Source organism: Schistocerca cancellata, chromosome 6 (assembly GCF_023864275.1).
Source record: "Schistocerca cancellata isolate TAMUIC-IGC-003103 chromosome 6, iqSchCanc2.1, whole genome shotgun sequence".
NCBI lineage: Eukaryota > Metazoa > Arthropoda > Insecta > Orthoptera > Acrididae > Schistocerca > Schistocerca cancellata.
In genome coordinates this window covers 522,185,647-522,211,339 of record NC_064631.1, presented here as the reverse complement: position 1 = coordinate 522,211,339, position 25,693 = coordinate 522,185,647, and positions in this window count along the sequence as shown.

Genomic DNA, 25,693 nt, shown 5'->3' with positions numbered 1-25,693 from the left:
GGAATCTCAAGCTTCTCGATGAATAGCAGTGAAGGGGATAGTGAAATATTTAGAGGTAACCCTGGATGAGAAACTATCGTGGACCTCTCACATCAGGAGCATATGTTCCAAGGCGAAAGGTACTCTAATGAGTAACAGGAGAGTGTGTGCCAAAAACTGGGTCTTAAGCCCGAAGAGTTTGTACTGGATATACACCATGGTAATAAGACCTATGATCAGTTATGGGGCTACAGTGTGGTGGAGAAAGGCAGAACAGCAGATAGGTCCTCAGGAGCTTGCTATGGTACAGAGATTGGCCTGCTTAGCCGTCACAGGCGGAATTAGTAGCACACCCACTGTTGGGATTGGGATGGGAACCATGCTGAACATTCCCCCATTACACCTGTGAGTAAAGATGGAGGCAGCAGCTGGAGCACACACGTTAAAGATGGCGAAAACTGGAACTCACTGGGGTATCCAGGATCTCACACTAAAATAGTGAGTGAGGTACACATAGGTGTGGTTGGGGAAATGCTGGCCGACTATATAATAACTCCCAGCTACTTCAACGAGCCTTTCAATGCAGTAATTGGAAGTAGAGATCTCTGGGAGAACAAATTTCGACACCTTACTGGAGACATGGTCTGGTTCATTGACGGTTCGAAAACAGACCGAGGTGGTGGAGTCGGGTATACAAGTTACAGCCAAGGCTGGAGAGTGCAATCTCTCTAGGGAGGATGACCACTGTGTTTCAAGCAGAAATATCTGCTCTCAGGGTTGTGCGTGGAGGAGAATTTGCGGAGGTGCTACAGAGGACGTAGCATTTTCATTCATTCAGACAGCCAAACAGCCCTGAAAGCACTGGCAGCATCTGCAACAGGGTCAAAGAACGTTGCAGAATGCCACAAAGTCCTTGGGGAGCTAGGGGAAAGCAATAGGGTAAACCTATTATAGATCCCTGGAAACTCAGGGATTGGTGGTAATGAGCAAGCCGTTGTGGCCGAGCGGTTCTAATCGCTTCAGTCCGGAACCGCGCGTGACCACTACGGTGGCAGGTTCGAATCCTTCTTCGGGCATGGATGTGTGTGATGTTACGTTTAAGTAGTTCTAAGTCCAGGGGACTGATGAACTCAGACGTTAAGTACCATAGTGCTCCGAGCCATTTTTGGTAATGAGCAAGCCAAAAGGTTGGCTAGGATAGGGCCGATGACACCATTTATTGGACCGGAACCTGTGCTGACAATCACCAAGGCAATGATCAAAATAAAACTACAAGACGACAAGGAGACTACATGTAGAATACAATGGGGATAATAGAAGAAGACCCCAAATATAAGATGTGTGATGTGGACGAGGAAACCGCATCACATTTGATCTTCGAATGCGAGGCATTGGAGATTAAAAGAAATTGTGTCTAGCAAAGCACTAGTAAAGGATCTCCTAGCGCTGTTCAGGGGCACTAGTTGGCTTTCCTAGAGGCACAGGGAACGATACCGCACAATAAAATCTGTTTCGGTGCGGGCAGCAGCAGGACTGACCAATGTTGTTTTTGCTTCCTGATAAAATCAAAACAAATCAAGCTTGACACCCATATCCCACAGTAGTAAACGAAGCTGTAACTTGTTTCACTCTGATGTTCAATTTGAGGAAACCAAAAGGAGAACACGTTTGACAACACTGTCTCGGACAGGCTGCTTGAATTTTCGCGGGCAACGACCTGATTGGCAAACTTCAACGCTAATTAATCGAAAACGGTGCAACGTATTGAATTTTATCTTAACCATTATTTCTCAGCATGTCCTACCCTGCATCACTTTTACAAGCTTGTAAGACTGTACCTGATCACCAGCTGATCACCTCACTGCATGTATACACTACGCTCGAACTCTTACTGGAATTGGCGAAATGCCGCGGGTAATGAGGATAATGGGCAAGAGCACTACATTAGTAGTGTGTGGGTAAGTGAAGAGTTTGGGTCTGACAGGAGACGTGATAGAATAATCCGTGCAGTTGAAATAACCACTGTGTCCAGATGGCATCGTGGTTAACGCATCTGCCTTATAAGCAGGTGACCCGAGTACGAATCCCAGTCAGGCACATATTTTTAAGTTTCCCCACTGATTAAAATTAGTGCCATCTTTCAGCTAATGTTAGTAATTCCTTTGTATCTTGATTGACTCATAATTGCTGTGGGATCGAAATTGCGTCTGTTCTATTGGACAAGCTCGGATCATAATTTAGTAATTATGAAAAGGACATTGAAGTTTAATGGATTCGTAAGAAAGAACCATGAACAATGAATAAGCATACTGAGGTACAGAGAAAAGATGAAAGGCATCCAGAGTTCTGGAAAGCATTAGATAGTGCAATAGTCAAAATCACAGTATATTTGTCGATTGAGGGTGCACGCAGTTTCTGATGCCATGCATCAGCAGATCTGCGTCACAGCCATCTACCATTCTTACCACAAATGAACAAATTCAGCCGAAATCGATATTTACAGCAACAATCTGTAATGTAGACTGCGCTTCGTCCGCAGAATTATAAAACAGTTTCGTTGTCATCGTTTTTCCCTAGCGAATCAAAGCCACCTTTACGTTAGCGAAAATTAACAGAAGAAGAGGAAGAAAGAGAAATTTTGTAAAGTACTAGTCACGGGGGCATTCATGACGCTCTGTCTTTTTTTGCACTAAAAAGTTCATTATATTCGGAGAACGCAGTGTTAGTAAATACAAACTGCACTTGGCAGTAGACACGAGGGAATGATAGTTATTTCATTTGAGCAGTTGAGGGTATTACCACTTTCCAGTACTTCCTCGTGGATTATTTCAGATTCGTGCTTTTTTCAACTTATTTGGGAATGATATATTCAATTGGTAGCATCCTGTGAAAATCTAGAAAACTGCGTTTGCGATGGGTAGCGTCTAGGGCGGATGGTTACGATAAGGAATGTCGTAGTAGTGAATTGCAAACAAAAGCTGGACTTCGTGTTACACGACGAAAAATATCTGTGCGGTATACTCACACCTCTTGCTAAGAAAACTAACTTGTATGGTCAGCAGGGATTTGAGCTGTTTTTCTGAAAAGGCAGGTTACAGGCTGTGGCGTCCAACCTCCAAGGTTGAAGGATAGATTTGGAATTTTAACTAGGACACTGCGTTTGAATTTAGCGATCAGCACAATGATGTATCGTCCGTGATATTCATACAAATTCTAGCGATACAGCTTCGCCGGCCGGTGTGGCCGAGCGGTTCTAAGCGCTTAAGTCTGCAACCGCACGACCGCTACGGTCGCAGGTTCGAATCCTGCCTCGGGCATGGATGTGTGTGATATCCTTAGGTTAGTTAGGTTTAAGTAGTTCTAAGTTCTAGGGGACTGATGACCTCAGATGTTAAGTCCCATAGTGCTCAGAGCCATTTGAACCATTTGATACAGCTTCAAAAATGGCTCAAATGGCTCTGAGCACTATGGGACTCAACATCTTAGGTCATAAGTCCCCTAGAACTTAGAACTACTTAAACCTAACTAACCTAAGGACATCACACACACCCATGCCCGAGGCAGGATTCGAACCTGCGACCGTAGCAGTCCCGCGGTTCCGGACTGCAGCGCCAGAACCGCTAGACCACCGCGGCCGGCTGATACAGCTTCCTTGGGATTACCGATGTGTCGTTCAAGGTTGCAAAATGCGTAATATAAATAGGAATTTAAATCCCGCCGTAGTTCGCCTCTGGAACAAGAACATTGGAATATATGGCAAAACCATTCACCGAGCTTTTCTAGGTATCGGCGGGATATCTGAGATAGACTTAGCGGTGTAATTCACACTGATAACATCGGAGATAGTAGGAAGAAAACAATGGAAGATTTCGAAGAAATGTTGCGCAAAAACCTTGATGATAGATTCTTTAAGTATTCTAATCGCGCAAAAATATGTCAGAGAATAACGAAGTTTTGAATCAAGGTGCATCTCCCGGTGAAACCTTTTGGCAGATGATAAAGGTTTAGTACAAGGGGTATCTCCTGGTTTCGGTTTTAGCAGACAGAAAAGACTGGGACGTTATTTGTTCTTTGCCCAAATATTCGCACCATAATAGTTGTTCCCAAACAAGTAGCCCACTCGATACCTCGAGCGACGACTCCATTACGGACGGATAACGAAGTTCTGTGCAAATTTGCCCCGCAAACAAATTTTCCAAACGTAAGCCGATTGTCAATCGCCATTGTCAAATACTGTAGGCCGTTGAAAACGAAACAAAACAAAACAAAGCAAAAAGAAACTGCATGTACGGGTGCGGAAAAATGTGTAAGTGTGTGTGGAGGAAGGCAGGGAGGGAGGGAGGGAGTCAGGGGGTCAGGAACGTTAACTTGAGGATTGAATAATTCAGTGGTTTCTCTCAGAACGTGAATTATGTGATCAAAGAACTGGGAACGCGTGATGACCACAATTTTTCGTGTTCTTAGTGGGCTAAATAAGAACTAAGTGCCAGTTTCTTATTCTTTGTTGTTCTCTTCCAGTTTTCTTTCATCTGTTCACCATGTTTTTTCTTCGTGTCAGGTGACCACTTCAAGGCAATTCTTTTCACTCTCCTGCTTTGAAATCCTTTCTTACTTAATACTTTTTCTCTAAACACTTCTACACCAGTTATTTCTTAAGATTTTATTTATTTTTTAATTTTTTTTCTTTAATCGTTCAAGGATGCAACTTCTTCTTGACTTCTTATCCCGCAAATTTCGTCTGCAAATGCGATACACTTTATTCCAGTATTTTTGTTTCCTCTTCCCATCATTATTGATGAACGTTTATATTCATTCAGTTTTTCATTCCAGTTTCTCACTATTTTTTTCCTAGGACACAATTTGAAAGAGTGGCGGGTAGACTATCATCTTGGCGTACAGATGTGTTTCTTTCAAAGAGCTCAGATGTTTCTCTCACGAAAGTCACTGTCCAAAGCTATGTGGTATATCGCCTGGTTGCGTAGCGGGGATGTAACAAAAGTATGTTTACGGAGCAGACACAGACGGGGGATCATCCTAGTGAAGATGTTGCTGCAGATGGGGAAATCCATTGAGATAGGTGACTGAGATGAGACTTAGACAAAGGGCAGATTATTATTACTCTGAGCCTGTGTACGAGTATCTCGAAAACGGTGAGATGGTCAAATGTTCACATAATACTGTCGTGAGCAGTGCAAAGAGGTAGAAGGACAATGAAACTATAACCAGGCACTAAATGGTTGGACTTCCACGAATCTTCATAGAACGTGGAGTTCGGAGGCTTGTCTCCTCTGCGAAGTAGGATATATGGTGACCCATGGCATCTCTGCCGAGAAAGCACAATGTTGACGCAGGCATAAGTGTTTCGGAACCCATCGTTCATCGTACATTCTTGAACATGGAATTCTGCAGCAGACAACTCATGTTTGTTCGCTTGTTAACCCATCGACATCGTCAACGATTACAATGCGCAAGGGACCATCGGGGTTCGACCGTCGATCAATGCAAACGTGTCGGCGCTTCGAGTGAATCACATTTTTGCTACACTAGGTTGATGGTCGTCTCCACAAACGCCATCATCGAAGTGAAAAGAGGCTCAATACGTGCAGCGCGCCACGGACGTAGGCTGGTGGGAGTATTATTGTGCTACGGGAGACATTCTCTTGCGCTTGCGCGGGACATGTGGTAGTAATCGAACCACCTGTATCCCTTCGTGCTTTATCTTTCCCGACGACGACGTCACCTTTCACCAGTATAACTGTCCGTATCTCGGAGCCAGAACCGTGCTAAAGTGGTTGGAGGAGCGTTACAGTGAACTCACGTTGATGTAAATCCTATGGAACCCATCTGGGTCGCTATCGAGTACTATCAACGCCTACGCAAATCAGCGGCCCGTTATTTGCGCGAATCACATGACCTGTGCTTAGTCATCTAATGCCACATACCTCCACAAACCAGTCAAGAAACTGTAGGATCCCTGATACGCAGAATCAATGATGTATTTCGTTCGGCAGACGGACAAACAAGCTATTAAGCACGTGGTCATAAAGTTTCGGCTCATCAGTGTATCTAAGTATTTCATGAATTAGTTTTGGTACTTCAGAATTTTCACCAAATTATCGGAATATTTCATCCATAGTTTCTTCTTTTAACACCGTTTTTGCTGCTGTAGATATGAGAAGAGAGGGAAGAAGCTGCGAAAAATGTTAACTAGAATTAAATGTGTACTTCTATTAGAAGCAAAAGTAGCTACAGCGAAGTGTATTGTAAATAATAATAGCAATTTGCTATTCTTGAGAAGTGAGGAAGACACGGAAGAACAAATAATTTACCTGCTCAGGAACGAGAATATACGAAATGAAGGAGCGATGAAAATATCAGAATTGTACTGATTCACATGAATAAAGTTCTCTAAATTCCATAAGTAAATGTTAATATGAAAGTGAGGAAGAAATATCCATATCTGTACGGTAGCAGTGGAAGCCGTCTTTGGATTTATATCGTGGATTATGGGGCAGAAGAGCCTAAAAGCGGTGGAAACATGATAGTAAGCAGTCTTTTGTAAGTCATTAGCCTTATTTCTAACTTGACGATTGCCTGGACGAATCTTTTGATCCTTACAAAATTTCTGCACTCCAAAGTTCCTTTCATCTGTTTCCATTCTCTTTCTGCCCTTGAACTCGTTACTTTCTGCTGCTCCTTGCAGTGCCACGTTAACTACTCCAGGGTGCCGTATGACATGCCCCACGACCAGCTAGCTAATTCTGGTAATGTTACACAATAGACGTGTTTAGTGCCTGGTCTGTTAACTTAATTTTTAATACACTTCGCCAGCACAACATTTCAAATGCGCAGTGGAAAGAAGCCCCTGGAAAGTGTTTATCAGGAAAGAAAATGCTTAGTGGGACATGTACTGAGGCATCCTACTATTGTTAAGTTGACATTATGAGCAGTAGTGTAATACTAATTAAGGAAAGAAATACGTAAAACAGGTTCTTAAAGTCCTCACCTGTAATAGATGCGGAGAGACGAATAATGATTGTATACTTGGAGGAGATGAAGATGGCACCCGAATGCAAAAAGAAACAGAAATTGTTAAGAACTTTTCACCCGTTATATCATGATAATTTCATTTTCTTTTACAGGGAAGTATCTTTGTTTTGCTGAGATCCGTAAATAGCATCATCATCTCGTAACATTGTAAGGGAAGTCTAGGACATAAATTAACACTGGAAAAATTACACTAGTGAATGCGATTTATACGCGACTGTAGTTTGCTTAGAACGGCAATGGTACGACTTTCGTCGGTTGGATAACTGCGTCGTGAGATCAGTAGTAATACACGCTCGTTATCGGTACACCTACGTAGATCGTAAGCCTCTTGCATTCCAAGATATTCAACAATGTATATGGGGACCAAAAAGACAAATCGGTCTTCCTGGTAGCATCACTTTCTAACACAACAGTCGCGACACTCCGTCTGACTTTTGCTACCCACTGCGACAGCAGCGCGCCAAGCGGCCAGCAACCGTCACTTGTGAATGCTATCTCACACGAGTGCTATACTATCGTTTGTATCGATTTTTAGCGCAATTTGTACAGTAGTGAGTGTATATAGTTTTATAGAAATCGACAACAACAAGAAAATGATATGACTTTCGTCATTCTCCAGTTTCCTAAGGATGATGATAGTGATGATGATTATGATGATGGTGATGGTTGGTTTGTGGGGTGCTCAACTGCGTGGCCATCAGTGCCCATACAAGATCCCAGTATTTTCACAGTCCAATTTTGTACAAAGTCCAATCTATTCACTGTCACAAACGATGATGATGATGATGATGATGAAATGATGAGGAGAACACAAACGCCCAGTCCCCAGGCAGAGAAAATCCCAAACCTGGCTGGGATTCGAACCCAAGACCCCGTGATCCAGAGGCAGCAACGCTAGTCACTATACGTTTCCGAAGGAGCCTAGGAGGTATGAAACGATACATTACCGGACAGTTTTCCTATAAATGTCTTGTAACGTACAGATATTTACCGAATAATGTCGTTTTCCTTTAATAACAAAAAATTGCCAATGAACTCTGGAAGACCTGACATTTAGCAGAAAGAAGTCGTATACCTAATCAAGAAAGCGGAGTTTTGTTCGCTACACTTTCAACCCAATCAGTGAATATTATTTAACTTACAAAATAAGCCACCACATCCGTAGTGGACGGAAAACCACACAGTCGTAATAATGAAACATCAAAGGAAATAAATCTGTTTCCCAACACACAAGAAACCAATTCCTCAGTAGTCGCTACGTCTGAACCACACTCGGCAAGAATCTACAGCATATTAGTTTCTGAAGCACAAGTTATTACATTACAAATAAGTTCATGTAATGGAAAGCCGAGTGAAGAGTAAAAATGAGCGAATCATCAGACTGAATAAAAGATTTTTACATGTCGAAGAAGACCCCTATCATAGGAACAAACAACAACAGAAACACATGCTTCTCCAGCATGAAATAAGTGTTTATATTCTGTTGCTTTCAGTGGAATAAGCTGTAGTTATAAAGATAATCTAAAATATATTTTCAGAAGTATATTTTAGTTTATCTAATTGCATCAGTGATATTTGGCTGCTTTTACATTTCTTTCATGACAATTTACGTCTCTTGGTAATTTACTAACGCATGGAAAGTAAAAGATAACTATTTCATTAATTAAGTACAAAAATAATGAAAAACAAACTACGTCCTTACGACGCAGGTAACTGTCTGCTTTGTCACCGGTTCGAGCGCCAGTGTCGCTCCAGCTGTCGAACGGCAACAACTTTGGCACCAGAGAGTGTCGCGACTGTATGAATTAGTGATAATTTTTTTTATCCTTGTTGCAATCGCTATCAGCGATATCGTAATGTACCGCACTAGGACAGAACTTACTACCTTTTCTCTCAGTCTCTTAATCTCAAATTATCTCTATGTGCAACCGAAGAAATAACTTATTCCCTCTTTTAATGTGTATGTACTAAAGTGAGTTTCGATCATAAGAACTATATAGGTTATTTTAATGTCTGGTTGTGAGTAAATTCACTTAACAAGAATTCAGCAAAGATCCTAGAGTTGTCAACAATTTTGGAAGGTAATTGCCAAAAGCCATTACATAATGTGCAAAATGCATACTTGAACCACCAGTTGTTTTTATTTTAAACCTAAATTCTACCAATGGTAGTGATGAGTAACATTATTTAAAAAATGTAAAAGATTAGCTAAAGGTGTTAGAAGCTCAGCCATTGAGTATACATTCTCAGAAGCACATAGAAAAAATTCTTTACATAATAAGGGCAAATGAGGTTATACAAAAAATGTACTTGCATGCGTTTAGGCTTGAACATGGGGTGCATACATCGGGCTACACATGACAATGCATTATGGTTATATACATAATAGTATTTAACAATACACAGTTTTAAATAAAAAAAAGTAATGTAAGACCTGATATTCATTAAAATGAGAACTATGGGTTTGGGAGTAGGAACATATTTTAGTGAAGGCAACCTGTAAACCAGAAGTCTATGTCTCATCACCACCACTACATATACATGTGTGTTTCATATTCCTAAAATTTGAGTGCATGGTTGGTTATGCTGCTGTTCATTCCTGTCCCATTCTTTATGATACTAGCATTACTAACATACTAATGTTCTAATTCATCACTGCAATGAAACTTTATTTACTTATGAAGGTTTCCTTTAAATATAGTCGATATATGACAGTAACTGTTGCACTACTATAACTTAGATGCATATGAACACTGAAAAACATTTCAACCCATTTCTGAGCGCTGTACTTCAGCTCATTTTAATGTTAAAATGCGATTTGCTTTACGTTTATGATGCAATTGAAGTTTGACTATATACATTTCATCAGGTATATGCAGTGAATATTATATTGTGTAACATTAGGGCTTTATAATGTTTTTACCTTGTATTGTAACATTTATGCTATCTTCTGCATCTACATTCTACATTTATACTCCGCAAGCCACCCAACGGTGTGTGGCGGAGGGCACTTTACGTGCCACTGTCATTACCTCCCTTTCCTGTTCCAGTCGCGTATGGTTCGCGGGAAGAACGACTGTCTGAAAGCCTCTGTGCGCGCTCTAATCTCTCTAATTTTACATTTGTGATCTCCTCGGGAGGCATAAGTAGGGGGAAGCAATATATTCGATACCTCATCCAGAAACGCACCCTCTCGAAACCTGGCGAGCAAGCTACACCGCGATGCAGAGCGCCTCTCTTGCAGAGTCTGCCACTTGAGTTTGTTAAACATCTCCGTAACGCTATCACGGTTACCAAATAACCCTGTGACGAAACGCGCCGCTCTTCTTTGAATCTTCTCTATCTCCTCCGTCAACCCGATCTGGTACGGATCCCACACTGATGAGCAATACTCAAGTATAGGTCGAACGAGTGTTTTGTAAGCCACCTCCTTTGTTGATGGACTACATTTTCTAAGGACTCTCCCAATGAATCTCAACCTGGTACCCGCCTTACCAACAATTAATTTTATATGATCATTCCACTTCAAATCGTTCCGCACGCATACTCCCAGATATTTTACAGAAGTAACTGCTACCAGTGTTTGTTCCGCTATCATATAATCATACAATAAAGGATCCTTCTTTCTATGTATTCGCAATACATTACATTTGTGTATGTTAAGGGTCAGTTGCCACTCCCTGCACCAAGTGCCTATCCGCTGCAGATCTTCCTGCAATTCACTACAATTTTCTAATGCTGCAACTTCTCTGTATACTACAGCATCATCCGCGAAAAGCCGCATGGAACTTCCGACACTATCTACTAGGTCATTTATATATATTGTGAAAAGCAATGGTCCCATAACACTCCCCTGTGGCACACCAGAGGTTACTTTAACGTCTGTAGACGTCTCTCCGTTGATAACAACATGCTGTGCTCTGTTTGCTAAAAACTCTTCAATCCAGCCACACAGCTGGTCTGATATTCCGTAGGCTCTTACTTTGTTTATCAGGCGACAGTGCGGAACTGTATCGAACGCCTTCCGGGAGTCAAGAAAAATAGCATCTACCTGGGAGCCTGTATCTAATATTTTCTGGGTCTCATGAACAAATAAAGCGAGTTGGGTCTCACACGATCGCTGTTTCCGGAATCCATGTTGATTCCTACATAGTAGATTCTGAGTTTCCAAAAACGACATGATATTCGAGCAAAAAACATGTTCTAAAATTCTACAACAGATCGACGTCAGAGATATAGGTCTATAGTTTTGCGCATCTGCTCGACGACCCTTCTTGAAGACTGGGACTACCTGTGCTATTTTCCAATCATTTGGAACCTTCCGTTCCTCTAGAGACTTGCGGTACACGGCTGTTAGAAGGGGGGCAAGTTCTTTCGCGTACTCTGTGTAGACTCGAATTGGTATCCCGTCAGGTCCAGTGGACTTTCCTCTGTTGAGTGATTCCAGTTGCTTTTCTATTCCTTGGACACTTTATTTCGATGTCAGCCATTTTTTCGTTTGTGCGAGGATTTAGAGAAGATTGGAAATAGCAACTTCGTTTCCTGTTCACATATGACACTGTACTTAAGATGTTCACCAAAGGTATTCTAGTCCTCTACACTACCAAGTAACTTCTCATAGAGATATTTTTATATCATATGACGAAAATATTCTTTTAAAGATCTTTGACCAAATTCTCAATATTTTGTGTAAATAATACTTATAGTCGTGATTTTATCTTCAGTACTCTTCCGTATGCATTTGGTATTCGTATGTTTGCTTTCAAAGTCCTGTGTCATATATTTACATTCACGGCATTCACTACACATTTTAAGTAATAACTAATGCAATATGGTGGCTTCAACCATTTTAACCCTTGTAAGCATTCGCGTTATTTTGCGTTTCTTTGTAAAAACCTTAACATTTCCTGTATACTACATATAATTATTTGTATCTTTTGATAGCATCTGTGAAGACTGTCGAATACCGAAACTGGTAGCACTTGGGCTTAAAATGGAAGTAGCTTATAGTTCAAATATATACTTTCTACATCTTAGAGTTGATTGACAACTCAGTATTTTCCATCCCTGAGTCACAGTGTTGGACCTCACACAGTACACTAAAATGTGTTCCAAAATTTAATTATTCATCTCAAAATATTTGAATAAATACACAATTCAAGATATAGTTAAACTAGTCCAAGTAAATTCACCCCAGATAAATCTCCATTACCGTAGTTTTCCAAAACCAGAGTGGACTTGAGTTGCCAACGCGTGTGAAACTAATCTGACAGGACATTTGTTACAAAATGCGCGAAATTACCGCTTGACTTTTCATTCAAATATGCAAGCTTCAAGTCAATCATTCCCTTTAAAATATTGAGATAGGCATTCAATACACACACGCAAAAAAATTCTTCAGATGAATTTTAAAACACTTCACAAAATTTCATTAGCATCTTCTTGTACAAATGATTGTTACATAACTTCAGCGTAAAATCATACAGCTTATGAGTGCAGCATATACGTAATCCGACTGTACAGTTCCCCTCCGTATTGTAGACTCGACCAGACTGCTTCTATACAAAGAAAATTTACATTTCGTTGTAAGTAGGCTGTTTATGTTTTCTTATTGGCAACGTTACGTAGCGCTCTGTATGAAAATAACTGGATGTGCTGTGTGCAGTCTGTGGCTAGTTTGCATTGTTGTCTGTCATTGTAGTGTTTGGCAGCTGGATGTTAACAGCGCGTAGCGTTGCGCAGTTGGAGGTGAGCCGTCAGCAGTGGTGGATGTGGGGAGAGAAATGGCGGAGTTTTGAAATTTGTAATACAAGATATCATGAACTGCTATATACATTATGACTTTTGGACACTATTGAGGTAAATACATTGTTTGTTCTCTATCAAAATCTTTCATTTGCTAACTATGCCTATCAGTAGTTAGTGCCTTCAGTAGTTTGAATCTTTTATTTAGCTGGCAGTAGTGGCACTCGCTGTATTGCAGTAGTTCGAGTAACGAAGGTTTTTGGTGAGGTAAGTGATTTGCAAAAGGTATAGGTTAATGTTAGTCAGGGCCATTCTTTTGTAGGGATTTCTGAAAGTCAGATTGCGTTGCGCTAAAAATATTGTGTGTCAGTTTAAGCATAGTCTTGTATAATTTTTCAAAGGGGACGTTTCATCGTTACTTCATATTTTATTTCTCAATATTTGACTCAGTGAGAATTTGGCGCTCTCGGCAATGTTCTTTGCCCCTGTGGCCAACGACCATGAAGCAAACACGTCCAGTGGCTTCAATGGCTCACTAGGAGGCTGAAGATTGCCATTTGTGATAGTACGCCACATAAATATTGACATTTTTATCGGTTGTAAACCGTAGTTAACGTAGTTTGTGAATATAATTAGTATAAAAGATACAGTTAATGTTCTTGAACCAATTGATATGCAGTGATAATTTAAAAGTAGCATCTTTATTTAAAACATGTCTATGAAAATTAAAAAAAATGATCGTAAAGAGATGCGATTGTACGGCCGAGAAGGAAGGACGCACTTTATGGTACTCACACTGTTTTGTTTCGCGATACTGAAGGCCGCCATTGAGCAGCTACACATATTTTATGTAAGTCATTCGGTATTCTGCTAAAATAAACTAATTATTGTTATCACAAAATTAATTTCTTTGTATTAGTTGTCACCTCAAATGGTCGCAGCGGCTAATTATTTTTTAATAAGCATTTATTTCAGTTGTTTGCGCTGCGGGAAGATCATCTTCCGATCCAGCCTCTGGTCGGCCCTTACGCGCCGAAGTATTAATTTATTTTTGAAAGTGTTAACAGTAACTGTAAATGCGAGAGATTTCGTTGTAAGAACCTTTTTAAATTGCAACAGATAATTAATTTACGTTTAAGTTCATTTTTTAAATTACACAGTTTCCACGAGTACATTAAGTTTTATCTTGGCCGCTCCACGGCCACCATCGAAATTCTCTCGAGCCTTACTTTGCAATCAATAAATAGAAATTAACAAAATTACATTCAATTCAGTAACGGCAACTATATCACGTTCAAAATCTAAAGTTGGTACGTGAATAACAGCGGCCCTTCAAAAACCTGTTTCATATTTACTTATGCACGTAAGTAAAAGTGATAAGAAAAGATAATATCCCCGAGAGAAAGAATCATGCTCTAACAAAAGAAAAATTCATGCTCATAAAATTATATATATATATGTATATATACAGGGTCCGGCATAAAAAACTCCCCGATTACAAAGTAACGTGCAGCGGACAGTAGAAGGAGCAGAGTGGTGGGGGGCGCGTCGTTAAGTAGCTGCCTACGTGCCGTTTTCAGTGTACGCCACGGCGTGGTCTGGTGAACATCGTGCCTTCGTAGTGGAAGATTTTATTCAAAATGGCGAATCGCCTATTAATACTCAACGTGCTTTTCGCGTTCGCTTTGCGCTCGGACGACGGGACCCTGTTCCCGATAAGAAAACAATTTATTCTTGGGTTGCTAACTTTCGTGAGACAGGTTCCGCATTAAAAAGGAAACCACCTGGACGACCACGGACTGCAACAGGCCCCGGAAATGTTGATGCAGTTAGAGCTTCAGTTCAACAATCTCCTCGACGATCCGCTAAAAAGCATGCGGCAGCATTACGGATATCTGATCGAAGTGTGAGAAGAATCTTGCATCGAGATCTTAAAATGCATCCTTACAAACTTGTAACTACGCAGGAACTGAGTGAACGAGACTGTGGTGTCCGTGTAAGTTTGTGCCAAGACCTTCTTCGGAACATTCGTCCCAACGATATTGTGATTTTTTCTGATGAACCACACTTTCACCTTGCCGGAACAGTGAACAGCCAAAATTGCAGGTACTGGTGTGAACACAATCCCCAAGAACTTCATCAACGACCACTTCATAGCCCTAAAGTAACAGTATGGTATGCTGTTTACAATTCCGGAGTGATCGGTCCTTACTTTTTCGAAGAAAATGACAGGAATTTAACCGTCAACAGTGAACGCTATTGTGCCATGCTCCGCGACTTTCTCCAACCGCAACTAAGGGAGCTTTTTGGTGAAATAGAGAACGTGTGGTTCCAGCAAGATGGTGCTACAGCCCACACAGCGCGGCAGTCACTGGCATTGGTGAAGAAAATGTTTCCTGGACATGTGATCTCGTTGCGTGGAGACATTGGCTGGCCCCCACGATCGCCGGACTTAACGCCCTGTGATTTCTTTCTTTGGGGCTATTTAAAAGCAAAAGTTTATGAACAACATCCACAATCTTTACGAGCCCTGAAAGAAGCAATTACACAAGAGGTTGAAGCTATTCCACCTGAAATGACTCAAAGAGTAATGAATAACTTCAGGGAAAGACTCAATCAGTGTGTCGACAGTGCAGGAAGCCATTTAAGGGATGTTTTATATAAAAAGTAAGACCATAAGAGTATTTTCTAAAATGGCATAATATGTACTTTTATTTAGTATAAATAAAATTGTTCTACCTTATTTGGTTTTGTTTTTATTAGCTTTCCTTAAAGGGGAGGTTTTTCTGCCGGACCTTGTATAATGTAACAAATGGCAACGTAACACATTGTCGCCAACTCCTTTCTGCGTCGCTCATGAAAAGGAAATATAGTTTGTAGTTGAAAATAACAAAACCTTTTGCTGAACTATTCATTCTTTACGAACCATGTATTGTTGTCACTGACAAGGAATTTGAAACGAGACTGCCAATTGTCTAGCTGACTTGTTTCATGTCATGTAAATTTTCGCCTGTCTCTGCTAGGAGCAGAGCGAACATGGAACTGATAAATAGCAAAAATAATTGTATACGCTCAATAAATAACGACCGTCACATCGCATTTTCTGGGTAGTGTAGATGCCTGTTTTCAATGAGGCAACGACTGAGCAACATCAATCCCGTAACGTAAGTGAGATTCCGCTTGTACCGAAATTTCTTGCTGGCGTCGCCAGATTAGGGGAACCGCTCTGACGCTTTCGTGCCCCAGGGCAGCCCTCACCACGCAGGTCAGTGCCACTTTCGTGGTATGCTCTCAAGAGGCTAGTTGGGTATTCACGGGCGGTAAGGGTCCAAAAGATTTGAAAACGGTGAGCCCACATGGCATAGGTAGCGAACCTGGCACCGTGACGGCGTGCACCATTTCTGTAGGAGACGCAGTTTCCCTTTCTGTGTGTGAGGGAAAGAGTAAGTTACTAATTTCAAAATTGTCTGCATGGCACAAATCGCGACTAGCCGGTAACGAAGAGGTGATTTCTCCTCTTCCATAGACACTCGCTTCGTTATTCTGGGAACTGGACATTCTGAGAAATGCAGTGCTTGTACGGACCGACACAAGTCGACGGTGGAATGTTAAGCCAACTTTTCCAAGCAACAATACTAAAGCAGCTCTTCTGGCGCCTACGACACTGGGAATGTTTACGAAACCATTCACGCAGGAGGATCGTCCGCCTCCAGTAGCTGAGTGGTCAGCGCGACAGAATGTCAATCCTAAGGGCCCGGGTTCGATTCCAAGCTGGGTCGGAGATCTTCTCAACTCACGGACTGGGTGTTGTGTTGTGCTAATCATCATCATTTCATCCCCATTGACGTGCAAGTCGCTGAAGTGGCGTCAAATCGAAATACTTGCACCAGGCGAACGGTCTACCCGACGGGAGGCCCTCGTCAGACGACGCAGGAGCATCGTAGAAATATGTCATCATGTGACTGTCTCACGGACTCTGGCAAGAAGGTAGTAGAAACAGGCATCCGTGGCGTCAAGACGCAACTGTAAGAGTTGAAAGCAAATAATTCGGCAGTTCAAGACGAGAACCCGATTCTGTTTTCCAGAGATTACGCTGCAGCATTGCTGCCTTATTTAGATTGCATTTATCGCGGATCTCTCACCTAGCACAAAGTCTCAAGCAAGTGGAATAAAGGGCAGGCGACTTCAGCACATAAGAAAGATAAAAGAATGGACCCACGTAACGGCAGACCACTATTCTTAACATTGGTTTGTTGGAGAATTATTGAATACATTCAGAGTGGGAAGATAATAAATTTCTTTCAGACAAAAAGCTTCGGTCCACAAGTAAACACGAATTCAGAAAGCATCGCTTCTCCGAAAGTCATCTTGCCATTTTCTCACATGTTATCCTATTGACCACGGGTGCAGAGCAACAGGTATATTCCATATTCCTAGATTTTCGGAAAGCGTTTGACATGCAGAATGTTGAAAGCCGAATTTATGGAACGGATTCCCAGATACGTGAGTGGCTCGAAGACCTCTCCAGTACGTCCTCGACGGCGTGTGTTCCTGAATGACAGGGCGTGTGGCAGCACGCTCTTATTCTTTACATACGAGTACATAAATGATCTGATGTACAGGACGAACAGCAGTTAACGGCGGCGTCGTAGAGTGAGTGCAGGAAGATACAAGGTGACTAAGATAAAATTTCTAGTTGGTGTGACGAGACAGCTTGCTTCAAATATTGAAAAATGTAGCTTAATGCGGATGAATAGGAAAAACAGTCCTCTAACGTTCTAATACGGCATTAATAATGTTCTGCTTGACACAGCAAAATCAATTAAATACCTTGGCGTGACTCAGTAGCAAAGGAGAACGGTCGACTTCGGTTTATCTGGAGAATTTGAGGAACACACGGTTAATCTGTAAAGGAGATCGCGTACACAACACCAGCGCGACCTGCTATTGAGTGATGCCCGAGTGTCTGAGATCCGCACCAGGTTGGATTAAACGACCGAAATAAGTTAAGAGTGTGCTGCTAAATTTGTTACCAGTATGTTTGATGAGCACAAATGTATTACGGGAATGATTCGGAAATTCAAATGGGAATCCCTCGATGGAAGCTGACACTCTTTTCGCGGATCGCTATTGCGGAAATTTGGAGAACCCGCAGCACCCGCATTTGAGACCCACCCCAGATCGTTTCTACACACACACAAAAAAAGGTTCTGCATCTCCTCAGTTGAGAGAGTTCCGGAACCAATACAGAAAACTGGAATAGAGATCAACATAAACATCATTTGCGCCCTCTTTATTGCTCATGACAACCAAACATTGCATGTTGTACCAGCATACAGCGAGACCTTCAGAGGTGGTGGTCTAGATTCCTGTACACACCGTTACCTCCAATACCCAGTAGCACGTCGTCTCACATTGATGCATTCGTCGTGGCATACTATCAACAAGTTCATCAAAGCATTATTGATCCAGATTGTCCCACTCCTCAACGGCCATTCGGCGTAGGTTCCTCAGAGTCGTTGGTGGGTCACGTCGTCCATGAATAACCCTTTTAGACCCATCCCAGGCATGTCCGATAGGGTTCATGTTTGAAGATCATGCTGGCCAGTCTAGTCGAGCGATGTCGTTATCCAGAAGGAAATCATTCACAAGATGTGCATGATGGGGGCGCCAATTGTCTTCCATGAAGACAAATGCCTTGCCAATATGCTGCCGATATGGTTGCACTATCCGTCGGAGGATCACAGTCACACATCGTACAGTCATTAAGGCGCCTTCCATGACCACCAGCGGCGTAAATCGGTACCACATAATGCCTCCCCACAACAACAGGGAACGTCCACCTTGCTCTACTCGCTGCTGGACAGTGTGTCTAAGGCTTTCAGCCTGACCAGGTTGCCTCCAAACACGTCTCCGACGAGAGTCTGGTTTAAGGCATATGCGAAACACTTCGGTGAAGAGAACGTTATGCCAATCCTGAGCGGTCTATTCGGCATGTTGTTGGGCCCATCTGTAGCACGCTGCATGGTGTCGTAGTTGCAAAGATGAACCCCGCCATGGACGGCGGGAGTGAAGTTGCCTATCTTGCAGCCTATTGCGCACAGTCTGAGTCGGAACACGACGTTCTGTGGCTGCACGAAATGCATTATTCAACATGTTCGCGTTGTTGTCAAGGTTCCTCCGATCTATAATCCGTAGTTAGCGGTCATCCACTGCAGTGGTAGCCCTTGGGCGGTCTGAGCGAGGTATATCATCGACAGTTCCTGTCTTTCTCTATCTGTTCCATGTCCGAACATCACCGCTTTGGTTCACTCCGAGACACCTCCACACTTACCTTGTTGAGAGCCCTTCCTGGCACAAAGTAACAATGTGGACACGATCGAACCGTGGTACTGACCGACTAGGCATGGTTGAACTGCAGGCAACACGAGCCGTGTACCTCCTTCCTGGTGGAATGACTGGAACTGATCGGCTGTCGAACCCCTCTGTCTAACGGCACCGTTCATGCATGGTTGTTTACATCTCTGTTCAGGTTTAGAGGCATCTCTGAACAGTCAAAGGCACTGTGTCTGTGATACAACATCCATCGTCAACGTCTGTCTGCAGGAGTTCTGGGAACCGGGGGAGGGGGGGGGGAGGTTCCAAAACTTTTTTTTTTTTTATATGTGTACTACAGTCAACGTTCATATCGCTTTAAGGACCACGAACGTAAGAGGACAGAAAGTAGGGCTCGTACGGTATCTTATAGACAGCCTGTCCATCGCTCTATTTGCTAGTGTAACAGGAAAGGAAAAGAGTGGTAGTGGTAAAGGGTACGCTACGCCCCTTCGCCATGCACAGTACGATACCTTGCAAACTATGTATGAAGATGTAGAAGTAGAACGCACTTTACGACCTGACGACCCTGTGGTGAGACGACGCAGTTTGTCGAATCCAGATGTCCTCGAAATAAGCTGTCATGACAGGCTGACGCCAGTCAGTTCAGTTACAAACTTTTCCCCTATGGGTGTTAAGGTCCGATTGTCCGAACTCAAAATCGCACACGAGAGGAACAGTAGCTCCGAAATCCTCTTGTCAGAGTGGTGGGAGACTGCTATACAAATCTGACTGGATGAGGCAAGATTAAGCCTGTTCTCCCTGACAGGAACGCCAAAGAGAGCTCCGAGGCGAAATGAAGAACATTAGTCGAGTGATAGATTCCAACGGAAGCAGAGATTATTTTGGGGATACATTCAGAGAGGAGGAGGAGAGAAGCTATCTGACGCTAGATTCAGATGGGAGCAGACGTCAAGATTCTTGGTGGCAGATCCAGCGGAGAGCAGACATCGAGCAGATTTCGACGGCTATGGATGGTGCCTTCATGGCACGATGACGATTGCTTCATTTGCTAGGCGCTGAGTCAGGCGATTAACTCATATGAAACTTTTCGCAAACGTGTATATTACCTGGTTACCCTCACTAATTCCACCAGACGCTTTTCCCTGTGACTCGCGGTTTCACGACAATCGTGAATCATGGTCGCAGAGGCCCCACAGACGGCTCACCAAATATCGAGCAGCTGCAGTTCACTCTGTACATACTGATTTCACGTTCCCTTTGAAGTCGTACTATGAATCATGCAACTGTTTTTTGGGTACTTTTTGAATATGCAAGCTTATTTGTCAGTCTCATTAGAGGTGACGTCCAGTTTTATCTCACTGGTTTGCCTACGGTACATGCACGTGTATACTTCAAATGGCTCAAATGGCTCTAAGCACTATGGGACTTATCTGAGGTTATCAGGCCCCTTGACTTAGAACTACCTAAACCTAACTAACCTAAATACATCACACACATCCATGCCCGAGGCAGGATTCGAACCTGCGACAGTAGCAGCAGCGCGGTTCCAGACTGAAGCGCCTAGAACCGCTCGGCCACAGCGGCCGGCCACGTGTATACGATGTACTGTGATTTCTTAAGGATATTTGTTGATGCTTTTGTTTTCTTTTCCTCGTATGAATTGCTAATAGATTTGTCAGAATTATGATAAATATTAAACAGTCGAATATAACCTCGTAACTTCAGCTCTTAGTTTCGTTTCCGTAGTTACGGTCAACACCTAGTCCCCTTCCAAAGTGGCAGATTACCTTTGGCGTCATCTAAGAGGCACAAAACGGTTCGTCAGTAGCTCTAACATGCACAACTCCCGGTCTGCAAGAAATACGTGTCTCACACCTGTCACACTCTGATATTTAGAATCGTGTAGCGCATATTGCTACGACTGTACATTCTTAATGAAATCAATGGATTGACCAATGAGCGGGGACTAGACCACAAAGTATTACGCTATCGTAGAATGACTCATCTTCTCCACATGGCCGAAATGAACCCTACAGCTTGACTCACAGAATACGATCAACTGAATACTTATGACAGCTGTGGACGTGTCTCCCTCGGCAATTCAGTTTCGGTTGCCGTAAAGACAGCACTGTGTCATCTTCTACAGCCCAAACATGGGTCTGTAACAATTTATCTGTTTTGCTATCAGTGCACTTTGACCATTTACAGATTTTCTGACGGGAAATAAGAATTGCACCTTTACGTTGTAAATACCAAGTTGTTTAAGAATATGCTTACGATCACAAGCCTCTAAGTTCAAATTTATACCTATGGCCGTGAACTCCGTATGAAGTAATTTGAGGTTCAGTAACGATCGGAAGACAGTATTCCTCGTCTGACATAAACCTTGTAGGAAAAAGTTAAGCTGATAGCAATTGTTGAAACTAGTGTTGGACCTGCATAATGGATGTATTCTCCTGTAACTTTCTTCTGAGTTCAAAGTCATTTGATCACATTGTCTGCACATATTGTTTACGACAGAGGTGGTAATTCTCGTTACACATATTATTCCTGGATATGTGAATTTCTAGAGAAAATTGATGGGGGCTTGTATCATATGAAGCTGTGCTTGCAACTTTGCTTGTGAAGAATATTTGGATTTCGTTACAAAGCTATGTTTCTTCTGGTGTTGCAATAGGTGGCACTCTTGCGACACCTCTAGCAGGATTTGGTGCTGATAGCTTCGGCGCTGAGCGCCCGTACGCTCCTAACACACACACAAACACAAAACCTGTATCCTCATTTGTGGATGAATTATTTTCCTGTTTTCGGTTGCAACAGCGAGGTGCCAGTTGCAACTTACAGTGCAATGGTTAGCCGAGTGCGCTGCAAAGATAGGTTTGCAGTTTTTTTGCAGATTGTGTGTGTGTGTGTGTGTGTGTGTGTGTGTGTGTGTGTGTGTGTGAGTGAGGGTGCGTGTGTTTTTAGAACGTTCGATCGAGATTCCAGAGGACTCTTAGCTCACACTAAGTGCGTCTGGTACTGATTGAGTGTCTGGGCAATAGCAACACTAGAGCGCCTCAGTCGTCGTTGGCATCTTTCTCGAGCCGCAGTGATGTCGGAGATTTCAAGTTTCACCGGATTCCTGATGTTCACGGTACACTCGTGGAATAGTCGTGAGGGCAAATCCCCGCTTCATCGCTACCTCGGGGATGTTGTGTCATATCGCTCGTGCGCCGACTGTAACACCACGTTCAGACTCACTTAAGTCGAGATAATCTGCCATCGTAGCAGCAGCAAGCGATCTAACAACTGCGCGAAACACTTGTTTTATATAAGCGTTGCCGACCGCAGCGCCCTATTCTGCCTGCTTACGTATCTCTCTATTGCAATATCTATGGCTAAACCTGTTTCTTTGGCGCTTCAGCGTATCTTCAATTTCTTGGGAAGCAAAACGTTTCGCAAAATGTTTGGAGTTTCACAATATCGTAACACTGAACTTCAGTGTGTCACGTATTTCGGATAATACTGTCCCCATTGACTACCGTAAATTGATGTACATTGACCGATTTTCGGATTCAAATGTAACTGATTGTTTTTTTAACTTCTGTGGTTTTTATGTTAGTAAAGATAGGGGCTTGTAAGAAAGGATTACATGCTAATTAGTACAGTACATTTTCTGAATGCCTTAGAAGCAATGGCAGAAATGTAGGTGGTCGAGTTAGCATGGATTTAGGGGTACATTTGGCGGTGTATACTTCCGACACTGCTTACAAAACACAACGAAACTTTTACCACACGAAATGAACACATTGATCTTAAGATTACTCAAGTACTTAAGCATCGGAAAAGAAAAAAAACTACGGTTATAAACAGTGTCATTCATCATCAAGATTATATTCATATTGACAGGTACTAAGATTGGTTCAAGAATCATGAAAGAAGGTTGTATACATGGATGAACGCGAGAGATACTACAAGGTATCACATAGATTCTATAATGGTAATACAGAGATTTAGGAACCAGGTTTTAAATTGTAAGACATTTCCAGGGGCAGATGTGGACTCTGACCACAATCTATTGGTCATGAACAGTAGATTAAATCTGAAGAAACTGCAAAAAGGTGGAAATTTAAGGAGATGGGACCTGGATAAACTGACTAAATCAGAGGTGTTACAGAGTTTCAGGGAGAGCATAAGGGAACAATTGTCAGGAATGGGGGAAATAAAGACAGTAGAAGAAGAATGGGTAGCTCTGAGGGATGACGTAGTGAAGGCAGCAGAGGATCAAGTAGGTAAAAAGACGAGGGCTAGTAGAAATCCTTGGGTAACAGAAGAGATACTGAATTTAATTGATGAAAGGAGAAAATACAAAAATGCAGTAAATGAACCAGGCAAAAAGGAATACAAATGTCTCAAAAATGAGATCGACAGGAAGTGCAAAATGGCTAAGCAGGCATGGCGAGAAGACAAATGTAAGGATGTAGAGGCTTATCTCACTAGGGGTAAGATAGATACAGCCTACAGGAAAATTAAACAGACCTTTGGAGGAAGAAGAACCACTTGCATGAATAACAAGCGCTTTGATGGAAACCCAGTTCTAAGCAAAGAAGGGAAAGCAGAAAGGTGGAAGGAGTATATAGAGGGTCTATACAAGAGAGATGTACTTGAGGACAATTTTATGGAAGTAGAAGAGTATGTAGATGAAGATGAAATGGGAGATATGATACTGCGTGAAGAGTTTGACAGAGCACTGAAAGACCTAAGTCGTAAAAAGGCCCCGGGAGTGACAATAATCCATTAGAACTACTGACAGACTTTGGGAGAGCCAGTCCTGACAAAACTCTACCATCTAGTGAGCAAGATGAATGAGACAGACGAAATACCCTCAGACTTCAAGAAGAATATAATAATTCCAATCCCAAAGAAAGCAGGTGTTGACAGATGTGAAAATTACCAAACTATCAGTTTAATAAGTCACAGCTGCAAAATATTAACGCGAATTCTTTACAGACTAATGGAAGAACTGGTAGAAGTCGATCGGGGAAGATCAGTTTGAATTCTGTAGAAATGTTGGAACACGTTAGGCAATACTGACCCTACGACTTATCTTAGAAAGTAGATTAAGAAAAGGCAAACCTACTGTTTCCAGCATTTGTAGACTTAGAGAAAGCTTTAATCTGACAATGTTGATTGGAATACTCTCTTTCAAATTCTGAAGGTAGCAGGGGTAAAATACAGGAAGCGAAAGGCTATTTACAATTTGTACAGACAGTAGATGGCAGTTATAAGAGTCGAGTGGTAAGAAAGGGAAGCAGTGGGTGGGAAGGGAGTGAGACAGGATTGTAGCCTATTCCCGATGTTATTCAATCTGTATATTGAGCAAGCAATAAAGGAAACAAAAGAAAAGTTCGGAGTAGGTATTAAAATCCATGGAGAAGAAATAAAAACTTTGAGGTTCGCCGATTACATTATAATTCTGTCAGAGATAGCAAAGGACTTGGAAGAGCAGCTGAACGGAACGGACAGTGTCTTGAAAGGAGGATATAAGATGAACATCAACAAAATCAAAACGAGGATAATGGAATGCAGTCGAATTAAGTCGGGTGATGCTGAAAGAATTAGATCAGGAAATTAGACACTTAAAGTAGTAAAGGAATTTGCTATTTGGGGAGCAAAATAACTGATGATGGTCGAAGTAGAGAAGATATAAAATGTAGACTGGCAATGGCAAGAAAATCGTTTCTGAAGAAGAAAAATTTGTTAACATCGAGTATAGATTTAAATGTCAGGAAGTCGTTTCTGAATGTATTTGTATGGAGTGTAGCCATGTATGGAAGTGAAACGTGGACGATAAACAGTTTAGACAAGAAGAGAATAGAAGCTTTCGAAATGTGGTGCTACAGAAGAATTCTGAAGATTAGATGGGTAGATCACATAACTAATGAGAATTGGGGAGAAGAGGAGCTTGTGTCACAACTTGACTAGAAGAAGGGATCGGTTGGTAGGACATGTTCTGAGGCATCGAGGGATCACCAATTAAGTACTGGAGGGCAGCGTGGAGGGTAAAAATCGTAGATAAAGACCAAGAGATGAATACACTAAGCAGATTCAGAAGGATGTAGGCTGCAGTAGGTACTGGGAGATGAAGAAGCTTACACAGGATAGAGTACCATGGAGAGCTGCATCAAACCAGTCTCAGGCCTGAAGACCACAACAACAAGATGGAGTACCATGCATATAGCTCCAAATTTAACTGAGAAAAATATCTTCAGTTCCATGCGTCTTGGACCTAAATCCTTGTTTCAATACATCCATTGCGATTAGACGTACGTTTATCTGTTCTTTATTTTTCCTGACACTATTGGGCACTTGGGGCCGAAACAAACGTCATTCTCGAAATATTTGACATTGTATGTTGTACCTGAATCGCTGCCTGAACCACAACAGCTCGCAATTTGAGCAATATATGACTGACACTTGTTTTTTTTTAGTTTTAGGCACATAAACAGTTACAAATAAGTCATCGTCTCTATACCTATGGTTAATGTATGTATTCCTTAGTTCTACATGTCATTAGCATCAACACTATTTGAAGGGT